The following is a 12908-nucleotide window of genomic DNA, read 5'->3' as shown; positions in this document are numbered from 1 at the left end:
GGGCGAGGTGGCTCACACCTGTAATCCCATCACTTTGGGAGGCTGAGGTGGGCAGATCACGAGGTCAGAATTTTGAGACCAGGCTGGCCAACATGGTGAAACCCCATCTGTACTAAAAATGCAAAAATTCGCTGGGCGTGGTGGCGTGCGCCTGTAATCCCAGCTACTCGGCAGGCTGAGGCAGAAGAATTACTTGAACTCGGGAGATGGAGAGTGCAATGTGCCAGGATCATGCCACTGCACTCCAGCCTGGGCAACATTGCGAGACTCCGTTTCAAAAAAGATAAAAATTTAAAAAATAATTTAAAAATACATAAATAAAGACCTTGCTGATAAAACAGGTTGCAGTAAAGAAGCCGGCTCAAACCCACCAAAACCAAGATGGCCATGAGAGTAACCTCTGGTCCTCACTGCTACACTCTCACCAGCACCATTACAGTTTACAAATGCCATGGCAACGCCAGGAAGTTACTTTATATGGACTAAAAACGAGAGGCATGGAATAATCCACCCCTTGTTTAGCATATCATCAAGAAATAAGGCTGAGTGTGGTGGCTCACGCCGGTAATCCCAGCACTTTGGGAGGCCGAAGCTGGCAGATCGCTTGAGGTCAGGAGTTCAAGAACAGCCTGGCCAGCATGGCGAACCCCCGTCTCTATTTAAAATACAAAGATTAGCCGGGTGTGGTGTTGCATGCCTGTGATCCCAGCTACTCAGGAGGCTGAGGCAAGAGAATCGCTTGATCTCGGGTGGCAGAGGTTGCAGTGAGCCAAGATTGCACCACTGCACTCCAGCCTGGGCAACACAGAGACTCCATCTCAAAAAAAAAGAAAAAGAAATACAGCCCTCGAGGCTGCTCTGTGGAGTAGCCATTCTTTTATTCCTTACAAATTTGCTTCCATTTTACGGACTCACCTGGAATTCTTTTTTTTTTTTTTTTTTTTTGAGACAGAGTCTCTCTCTGTCACCTAGGCTGGAGTTCAGTGGCATGATCTTTTTTTTTTTTTTTTTTTTTTGAGACGGAGTCTCGCTCTGTCGCCCAGGTTGGAGTGCAGTGGCGCAATCTCGGCTCACTGCAAGCTCCGCCTCCCGGGTTCACGCCATTCTCCTGCCTCAGCCTCTCCGAGTAGCTGGGACTACAGGCGCCCGCCACCACGCCTGGCTAATTTTTCGTATTTTTTAGTAGAGACGGGGTTTCACCGTGGTCTCGATCTCCTGACCTCGTGATCCGCCCGCCTCGGCCTCCCAAAGTGCTGGGATTACAAGCGTGAGCCACCGCGCCCGGCCCAGTGGCATGATCTTGACTGACTGCAACCTCCGCCTCCCAGGCTCAAGCGACTCTTCTGCCTCAGCCCCCCGAGTAGCTGGGACTACAGGCGAGCGCCACCACGCCTGGCGAATTTTTGTATTTTCAGTAGAGATGGGGTTTCACCATATTGGCTAAGCTGGTCTCTAACTCCTGACTTCGTGATCTGCCCGCCTCGGCCTCCCAAAGTGCTGGGTTTACAGGTGTGAGCCACCGCGCCAGGCCCTGAATTCTTTCTTGTGTGATATCCAGGAACCCTCTCTTGGAGTCTGGATCAGGACCCCTTTCCTGTGACATCTCCACCCCAGGATCACGAAGCTGGAGGAACCAGAGCCCATCTCTTTTCATGGGACTTTCCAGTGCCCTCAGTGTGACCCTGGATGGGAGAAGAGGAGAAGCAACAGCTCCAGTCTGCCTGGAATTGCCAGCTGAGTCCCCGCCCTGACAGTACCCCCAAGAATTAATGAGACTTCCAGGTAGGCAGTGCCCAAGAATGAATCCCAGCTGGCAATACGAGTCACATCAGGGTCCCAGGACCAGCCATGGGGTCTTCATTGTGGAGAGGGAAACTAGAAGCCCTATTTCCACCTCCTACCCATTTCTCCAATGCCCAGAAGTAGCTGGACCAAGCCCGGAGGCTATGTCGTCCATCAAAAATATTCAGTTGGGCGCAGTGGCTCACACCTGTAATCCCAGCAGTTTGGGAGGCCTAGACTGGCGGATCACCTGAGGTCAGCAGTTTGAGACCAACCTGGCCAACCTGGTGAAACCCCGTCTCTACTAAAAATACAAAAGTTAGCTGGGCATGGTGGTGTGCGCCCATAATCCCACCTACTTGGAAGGCTGAGGCAGGAGAATGGCTTGAACCTGGAAGGTGGAGGTTGCAGTGAGTCAAGATCGCACCACTGCACTCCAGCCTGGGTGACAGAGAGACTCTGTCTCAAAAAAAGTTCGTTATAAGACTTTGTGGCTGGAAATGCAAGGTGGAGGCTGAAATGTTCTATATTTTTATCTGGTGGAGGTTGTACAGCATATAGTCGGCCCTCCCTGTATCCACAGGTTACACATTGGAAGATTCAACTAACTGTAAATCAAACATTCAAATAGGCCGTGCTCTGGTACTGGTATAAAAATAGGCACATAGGCCGGGCGTGGTGGCCGAAGCCTGTAATCCCAGCACTTTGGGAGGCCAAGGCAGGTGGATCACCTGAGGTTAGGAGTTCAAGACCAGTCTGGCCAACATGGTGAAACCCCATCTCTACTAAAAATACAAAAATTAGGTGGGCGCAGTGGCAGGCGCGTGTAATCTCAATTAGGGAGGCTGAAATAGGAGAATCACTTGAACCCGGGAGGCGGAGGTTGCAGTGAGCCAAGATCGCGCCACTGTACTCCAGCCTAGGTGACAGAGTAAGACCCTGTCTAAAATAAAAAAAACACATAGACCAATGGAACAGAATAGAGAACTCCGAAATAAACCCAAATACTTACAGCCAACTGATCTTCAACAAAGCAAACAAAAACATCATAGAAGGGGGGAAAAGACACTCTTTTCAACAGTAATGCCAGGATAATTGGCTAGCCACATGTAGGAGAATGAAACTGGATCCTCATCTCTCACCTTATACAAAAATCAACTCAAGATGGGTGAAGGACTTAAATCTAAGACTGGAAACTATAAAAATTCTGGAAGATAACATTGGAAAAAGCCTTCTACACATTGGCTTAGGCAAGGATTTCATGACCAAGAGCTCAAAGGCAAATGCAATAAAAACAAAGATTAAAGTCCTGGGACTTAATTAGACTAAAAAGCTAAGTAACAGTCAGTAGAGTAAACAGACAACCCACAGAGTGGGAAAAAATCTTCACAATGTAAACATCTGACAAAGGACTAATACCCAGAATTTAAAATGAACTTCAACAAATCAACAAGAAGAAAACAAATAATCTCATCAAAAAGTGGGCTTAGGACATGAATAGACAAGTCTCAAAAGAAGGTATACAAATGACGAGCAAACATATGAAAAAATGCTCAACGTCACTAATGATCAGGGAAATGCAAATCAAAACCACATTGTGATACCACCTTCAACTCCTGCAAGAATGGCCGTAATCAAAAAATCAAAAAAACAGTAGATGTTGGCGTGGATGCAGTGATCAGGGAACCCTCCTACGCAGCTGGTGGGAATGTAAACTAGTACAACCACTATGGAAAACAGTGTGGTGAGTCCTCAAGGAACGAAAAGTAGAACTACCATTTGATCCAGCAATCCCACTACTGGGCATCTACCCAGAGGAAAAGAAGTCATTCTACAAAAAAGATACTTGCACATACATGTTTATAGCAGCAAAATTTGTCATTGCAAAAACGTGGACCCAACCCAAATGCCCATCAATCAGCGAGTGGATAAAGAAACTATGGCTATATATTCAATGGAATACTACTCAGCCATAAAAAGGAATGAATTAATGGCATTCGCAGCAACCTGGATGGACTTGGAGACTATTATTCTAAGTGAAGTAACTCAGGAATGGAAAACCAAACATCGTATGCTGTCACTCATAAGTGGGGAGCTAAGCTATGAGGATGCAAAGGCATGAGAATGACACAATAGACTTTGGGGATTCAGTGGGGGAAGGGTGGGAAGGGGGTGAGGGATAAAAGACTACAAATAGGGTGCAGTGTACACTGCTCGGGTGATGGGTGCACCAAAATCTCACAAATCACCACCAAAAACATGCTCATGTAACCAGACACCACCTGTTCCCCAATAACCTATGGAAAAAAAAAAGTTTTTTTAAAAAAGAGGCCAGGCATGGTGGCTCACGCCTGTAATCCCAGCACTTTGGGAGGCCGAGGCAGGCGGATCACCTAAGATCAGGAGTTCGAGACCAGCCTGGCTAACATGGTGAAACCCCGTCTCTACTAAAAATACAAAAATTAGCCGGGTGAGGTGGTGGGCACCTGCAATCTCAGCTACTCGGGAGGCTGAGGCATGAGAATGCCTTGAACCCGGGAGGCAGAGGTTGCAGTGAGGTGAGATTGCATCACTGCACTCCAGCCTGAACAACAGAGCAAGACTCCATCTCAAAAAAAAAAAAAAAAAAAAAAATTTGGCTGGGGTTGGTGGCTCATGCCTGTAATCCCAGCACTTTGGGAGGCCGAGGTGAGCAGATCACCTGAGGTCAGGAGTTGGAGACCAGCCTGACCAACATGGCAAAACCCCATCTCTACTAAAAATACAAAAAAAAAAAAAGAAAAATTAGCTGGGCGTGGTGGCGGTTGCCTGTAATCCCAGCTACTTGGGAGGCTGAGGCAAGAGAATTGCTTAAACCTGGGAGTTGGAGGTTGCAGTGAGCGAGACCATGCCATTGCACTCCAGCCTGGTCAACAGAGCGGGACACTGTCTCAAAAAAAAATTTTAAAAAGAAGGAAGAAGATCAATAATCTAAAAGTATACTAGGCAAGGGAGGTTACCAGAGAGTAAAGAGGAAACTAATGGTCCTTAAACACATGGGACTTTGCTCTGCCTCGCTTGTGGTCAGGAAAATGCAAATTTTCTCTACTCTGAGATACTATTTTTCACATCATGTTGGCAAGAAACCAAAGTTCGATAACACACTCTGTTGGTAAGGCTGTAAGGCATCAGAACTCTTACCCATTGCTAGAGAGAGTGTGAATCGCTCTAGCACCTGAGGGGGAATATTCGTCAATATGTGTAAAAATTACAAATGCACACAGTCTTTGAGCCAGAAATTCTGCTTCGGAAAATTTATCCACAGAGACACTTGCATATGTGTAAAATGACATTCTGCATGGCAACATCAGCCTAAGAAGAAACAAATGGAAAAAATGTCCATCTCTGAGAGTGAAATTAACTATAAAGCATTCACACAGCAGCATGCTATGTGGCTGTGAAAAAATAAAAATAAAAAATAACAAGGATGCGTCCAGGCACAGTGGCTCACGCCTGTAATCCCAGCACTCTGGGAGGCCAAGGCGGGCCTATCACTTGAGGTCAGGAGTTCGAGACCAGCCTGGCCAACATGGTGAAACCCCATCTCTACTAAAAATAAAAAAATTAGCTGGGCGTGGTGGCATGCACCTGTAGTCCCAGCTACTTGGGAGGCTGAGGCATGAGAATTCCTTTTCTTTTTTTTTTTTTTTTTTTGAGACGGAATCTTGCTCTGTCACCCAGGCTGGAGTGCAGTGGCGTGATCTCGGCTCACGGCAAGCTCCACCTCCCGGGTTCATGCCATTCTCTTGCCTCAGCCTCCTGAGTAGCTGGGACTACAGGTGCCCGCCACCACCCAAGGCTAATTTTTTGTATTTTTAGTAGAGACGGGATTTCACCGTGTTAGCCAGGATGGTCTCGATCTCCTGACCTCGTGATCTGCCCGCCTTGACCTCCCAAAGTGCTGGGGTTACAGGCATGAGCCACTGATCCCGACTGAGAATTCCTTGAACCTGGGAGGCAGAGGTTGCAATGAACCGAGATGGCGCCATTGCACTCCAGCCTGGGCAAGAGCGAGACTCCGTCTCAATAAAAAATAAAATAAAATAAAATAAAGTTTTGTTAAGAGGAGATCTCCAACACTTGTTAAGTCATGTGGGAGAAGCAACATTCAGAAGAATGTGTAGAACGTGCTACCTTTTAATGAAATTCTGGGCCAAGCATGCTGGCTCATGCCTATAATCCCAGCACTTTGGGAGGCCAAGGTGGGAGGATCATTTGAGCCCAGAAGTTCGAGACCAGCCTGGGCAACATAATAAGACCTCGTCTCTAGTGAGACCCGACAGGATCTTGCTCTGTCACCCAGGCTGTAGTGCAGTGGCACAATCATAGCTCACTGTAGCCGCCAACTCCTGGGCTCAAGCGATCCTCCCACCTTAGCCTCCCAAGTAGATGGGACTACAAGCACACGCCACCACCCTGGGCCAACTTTTAAAAATTCTTTTGGAGAAATGAAGTCTCAGCCAGGCGTGGTGGCTCACGCCTGTAATCCCAGCACTTTGGGAGGCTGAGGTGGTTGGATAGCAAGGTCAAGAGTTCGAGACCAGCCTGGCCAACATGGTGAAACCCCATCTCTACTAAAAATACAAAAATTCCCTGGGCCTAGTGGTGCCCACCTGTAATCCCAGCTACTTGGGAGGCTGAGGCAGGAGAAGCTCTTGAACCCGAGAGGCGAGGGTTGCAGTGAGCCGAGATCGTTCCAGTGCACTCCAGCCTAGGTGACAGAGCAAGACTCCATCTCGGAAAAAATTTTTTAAAAGGCCGGGCGCGGTGGCTCAGGCCTGTAATCCTAGCACTTTGGGAGGCCGAGGTGAGTGGATAGCCTGAGGTCAGGAATTCAAGACCAGCCTGGCCAACATGGCGAAATGCCATCTCCACTAAAAATACAAAAATTAGGCCGGGCGCGGTGGCTCACACCTGTAATCCCAGCACTTTGGGAGGCCGAGGCGGGTGGATCACGAGGTCAGGAGATCGAGACCATCCCAGCCAACATGGTGAAACCCCGTCTCTACTAAAATACAAAAAATTAGCCGAGCCTGGTGGCATGTGCCTGTAATCCCAGCTACTCGGGAGGCTGAGGCAGGGGAATCCCTTGAACCTGGGAGGCAGAGGTTGCAGTGAGCTGAGGTCCACCACTGCATTCCAGCCTGGCGACAGAGTGAAACTCTGTCTCAAAAAATAAAAAATAAAAAAAAAATTACCTGGGTGTAGTGGCAGGTGCCTGTAATTCCAGCTACTCAGGAGGCTGAGGAAGGAGAATCACTTTAACCCAGGAGGTGGAGGTTGCAATGAGCCGAGATGGCGCCACTGCACTCCAGCCTGTGCAATGGGAGGGAAACTCCACCTCAAGAAAAAAAAAAAATTCATAGGGGCAGAAAGTAGTATGGTGGTTGCCAGGGGTAGAAGGAGGAAGGATGGAGAGATAGTGTTTAATGGGGACAGAGTTTTGTTGGGAAGACAAAATGTTCTGGAGATGGATGATTGCACAATAATGTAAATGAGGGTAATGCCACTGAATCGTACACTTAAAAATAGTTAAAACAGCCAGACACAGTTCTCACGCCTGTAATCCCAGCACTTTGGGAGCCAGAGGTGGGGAGATCCCCTGAGGTCAGGATTCAAGACCAGCCTGGCCAACATGGTGAAACTCTGTCTCTACTAAAATACAAAACACATTAGCTGGATGTAATGGCACATGCCTGTAATTCCATCTACTTGGGAGGCTGAGACAGGAGAATCGCTCGAACCCGGGAGGCGGAGGTTGCAGTGAGTCAAGATTGCGCCATTGCACTCCAGCCTGGGCAACAAGAGCAAAACTCCATGCCAAAAGAAAAAAAAAATGTTAAAACGGTAAATTTTACATGTATTTTGCCACATTAACAAAAAATATTTAGGCCAGGTGCAGCAGCTCATGCCTGGGCAAAATATTGAGGCCTTGTCTCTAAAAAAAAAGAAAAAAAAATACAAGAAAAAGAAAAATATTGGCCAAGCATAGTCGTGAGCTGAGGTGGGAAGATGGCTTGATCCCAGGAGTTTGAGACTGCAGTGAGCTATGATCGTGCCACTGCACTCCAGTCTGAGTGACAGAGCCAGAGCCACACAAAGCCAAAGAGGGAAAAAAATGTTTTTAACATACTGGCGGGGCACAATGGCTCACACCTATAATCCCAGCACTTTGGGAGGCTGAGGCAGGCAGATTGCTTGAGCTCAGGAGTTTAAGACCAGCCTGGGCAACAACATGGTGCAACCCTGTCTCTGCAAAAAAATTACAAAATTTAGCTGGGCGTGGTGGCATGTGCCTGTGGTCTCGGCTACTCTGGGAGGCTGAGGCAGGAGGATCACTTAAGCCCAGGAGGTCAAGGCTACAGTGAGCTGGGATGGTGCTACTGCACTTCAGCCTGGGCAATAGAGTAAGACCCTGTCTCAAAAAATAAATAAATAAATAAATAAATAAATAAAGCCCAGGAGTTTGAGACCTGCCTGGGGCACATACTGAGACCCTGTCTCTACAAAAAAATTAAAAAATGAGCTGAGAGTGATATGCATCTGTGGTCCCAGCTACTCAGGTGGCTAAGGTGGGAGGTTAACTTGAGCCCGGGAGATCGAGGCTGCAGTGAGCCGTGATGTTGCGGCTGCACTCTAGCCTGGGCAGCGGAGTGAGACCCTGTCTCATAAAGAAAGAAAAACTTGTATTCATATTTGTTTTTATGTGTACAAAGTAATTCTGGAAAGGTACTCAGGAAATTAAGAGCTGTGGTTATTCATGGGAGAAAGGGGAGGAAGTGAAACTTGGAAGGCAGATGCTGCTTCATAAACCTTATATGCTTTGCTTTTCAAAGCATGTAAATGTATTAACTATTCGAAGATAAATTAAATAGTTTGGAGAAGCCGAGGGCAGTGATACAGACCTCTAATCCAAGCTGTTTGGGAGGCTGAGGTGGGAAGATCACTTTAGGAAAGGGAACTAAGACCAGCCTGGCAACACAGAGAGACTCCAGTCTCTTAAAAAAAAAAAAAATACATATATATATATATTTATTTATTTATTGCTGGGCACAGTGGCTCATGTCTGTAATCCCAGCACTTTGGGAGGCCGAAGCGGGCGGATCACTTGAGGCCAAGAGTTTGAGAATACCCTGGCCAACATGGTGAAACCCCGTCTCTACTGAAAATACAAAAGTTAGCTGGAAGTGGTGGCGGGTGCCTGTGGTTTCAGCTACTCAGGAGGCTAAGAGAGGAGAATCACTTGAACCCAGAAGGTGGAGGTTGCAGTGTACTGAGATGCTGCCACTGCACTCCAGCCTGGATGACAGAGAGAGACTCCATCTCAATATATATATAACATATTAATATATTGTATACATACATATATGTATAAATATATTAATTTATATTGAGTTAAAATATATTAATTATATTATACTAATTAAATTATATTAATATAAGATGTATTAATTAATTTACATATATGTCTGCATACAATATATTAATATATTATAAAAATATGTTACATTATGTCCTAGGCTATATTTATACGTGCTATGTTTATATTATATAAATAATATATCATAAAAATATGTTACATTATGCTATATATTTATATTTTATATAAAATATATGTAACTTAATATATAATGTAAATATTACATATTTTATATTATATATTTTTTCTTTATTTTTTCACATGTCACCAGAGATAGTCAGGAAATATAAATCTATATTATACATTATATAACATTTATGTTACATATTACATATTATATATTATATATCATAATACATTATAATATATAATGTAATGTATTATGATATATAATATATTATATTAATATTATAATATTTTATATTGTATTATATTATAATAAAATCATAATATATTAATATATAATATTATATATTATTATATTATAATATTGTATATTAATATATTATAATATTATATATTAATATATTATAATATAATATTATATATTGTATTATAATATATTATATTATATATTATATAATACATTACATTATATATTATAATGTATTATGATATATAATATATTAATATGTTATATATTATATTATATTATAATATATTGATATATTATCATATATTATATATTGATATATTATCATATATTATATTATATTAATATATTATATATTAATATATTATATATAAATATTTATATATTATATAAATATGTTATGTAATATGTTATATATAAATGCTATATGATATATTGTATAACATATATCATATACTATATGATATATAATATACATTATATATCATACATGATATATAATATACATTATATATCATACATGATATATAATTATATTTAATATGTAATGTATAATACATTTATATATTTACATATAATAAATATATTATATATTATATATATACAGTCTGTGTCTTCAACTGTTTTGTTTTTTAAATATAATAATTAGGCCGGGCACGGTGGCTCACGCCTGTAATCCCAGCACTTTGGGAGGCCGAGGTGGGCAGATCACGAGGTCAGGAGATCGAGACCATCTTGGCTAACACAGTGAAACCCTGTGTCTACTAAAAATACAAAAAATTAGCCAGGCGAGGTGGCGGGCGCCTGTAGTCCCAGCTACTCGGGAGGCTGAGGCAGGAGAATGGCGTGAACCCCGGGGGGCGGAGCCTGCAGTGAGCCGAGATCGCGCCACTGCACTCCAGCCTGGGCAACAGCAAGACTCCGTCTCAAAAATAAATAAATAAATAAATAAATAAACAAATAAATAAATATAATAACTATATTTAATATATTATGTATAATATATTTATATATTTACATATAATAAATATATTTCTGTATTATATTATTTTATATATATATATATATAGTCTGTCTTCAACTTTTTTTTTTAAAAGGACACTCATAATTGGATTTAGGGCCCACCCAGCTAATCCAGGATGAGCTTATCTTAATATAATATAATATATAATATACTACAGATAGTATAATATATAATATATTATACTGTAATATAATATATAATATATTATACTGTAGTATAATATATTATATATTATACTATATATAGTATATTATAGTATAGTATAGTATAATATATAATATATTATAGTATAATATAATATATTATAGTTATAATATATAATATATAATATAATATATTATAATATAATATAATATATAATATAATATATTATACTATAACATAATATATTATGTATTATATAGTATAATATATTATATATTATATATTATACTATTATATAATATATTATATATTATATAATAGTATATTATATAATAGTATAATATATAAATATTTATATATAATATATAATATATAAGTAGGTTATATAATATATAAATATATTATGACATATATATAAATATTTATGTACCATATATTTATATATTATAATATACTATATTCTATAATTATAATATATTTATATATTATATATAAATGTATTTATATATAATATATAAATATATTATATAATATATTTATATATTATATATAAATGTATTTATATATAGTATATAAATATATTATATAATAGAATATAGTATAATATATAACATCTATAATATATAAGTATACTTATATACTATATAATGTATATTATAAAATGTAGAAATATATAATATATAAGCATATTATATAATATGTTTATATATTATATACAAGCATATATGTTTATTATGATATATACACATATTATATAATATGTTTATTATATGATGCATACATATATTTATATGTTTATTATATGATAGATAAATATATTTATATGTTATAGATGTTATATTGTGTATATTATAGATATAATTTATAAATGTATATTATAATAATTTTATAAACTTATAAATATATATTTTATATATAAAGTTTGGAAATCAGGGCTTTATTTAGAATTGGTAAAATTGGCTTGCATTTTTATAGTGAACAAAATCATCATGACACCCATATTCCTCGCAGGTGACATTTCCCGTTCTGACTACACTCATTTCACTGTAGCTGCTGTAACCAATGTCCACAAACCAAGTGGCTTACACCAATGAACATTTATTCCCTTCCAGTTCTGGTTGTTAGGAGTCTGAAATGCAGGCGTCACAGGGCTGCGCCCCCTCTGAGGCCTCTAGGGGAGGATCCCTCTTTGCCTCTTCCAGCTTCTGGAGGCTCCAGGCCTTCCTTGGCTTCCTCAATGGCATTAAGCCAATTTCTGCCTCCATCTTCATACGGACTTTCCTCTTTCGTCTGTGTCTTCAACTCTTTTGTTTTTTAAAAGGACACTCATAATTGGATTTAGGGCCCACGAAGATAATCCAGGATGAGCTCATCTTAAGGTTCTTTTTCATTTTTTTTTAATGGAGTCTCACTCTGTTGCTCAGGCTGGAGTGCAGTGGTGTGCGATCTGGGTTCAATGCAACCTGCGACTCCTGGGTTCAAGCGATTCTCCTGGATCAGCTTCCTGAGTAGCTCAAATTACAGACACCCGCCACCACGCCCAGCTAATTTTTGTATTTTCAGTAGAGATGGGGTTTCACCATGTTGGCCAGGCTGGTCTCGAACTCCTGACCTCAGGTGATCTGCATGCCTCAGCTTCCTGAAGTCCTGGGATTACAGGCGTGAGCCACCATGCCAGGCCATTTTAAGGTTCTTAATTACATTTGCAAAGGCTCTTTTTCTTTCTTTCTTTCTTTCTTTCTTTCTTTTTTTTTTTTTTTTTTTTGAGACAGGGTCTCACTCTGCTGCCGAGGCTGGAGTGCAGTGACACCATCCCAGCCCACTATAGTCTCAAATTCCTGGGCTCAAGCAATTCTCCCACCTCAGCCTCCTGAGTAGCTGGGACTACAGGAACACACCACCATACCCAGCTACATTTTGTATTTGTAGAGACGGCAGGGTCACTGTATTGTCCAAGCTGGTCTTGAACTCCTGGCCTCTAGCAATCCTCCTGCCTTGGTCTTCCAAATAGCAGAGACCAAAGGCATGCATACCTGGCTAATATTTTCTATTTTTTAAAGGCCAGGTCTTGACGTTTTGCCCAGGCTGGTCTTAAACTCTTACACTCAAGTGTTCCTCCCGCCTCA

The sequence above is a fragment of the Nomascus leucogenys genome, chromosome 10 (genome assembly GCF_006542625.1).
Source record: "Nomascus leucogenys isolate Asia chromosome 10, Asia_NLE_v1, whole genome shotgun sequence".
NCBI lineage: Eukaryota > Metazoa > Chordata > Mammalia > Primates > Hylobatidae > Nomascus > Nomascus leucogenys.
Note: the sequence above shows the minus strand (reverse complement) of the source record.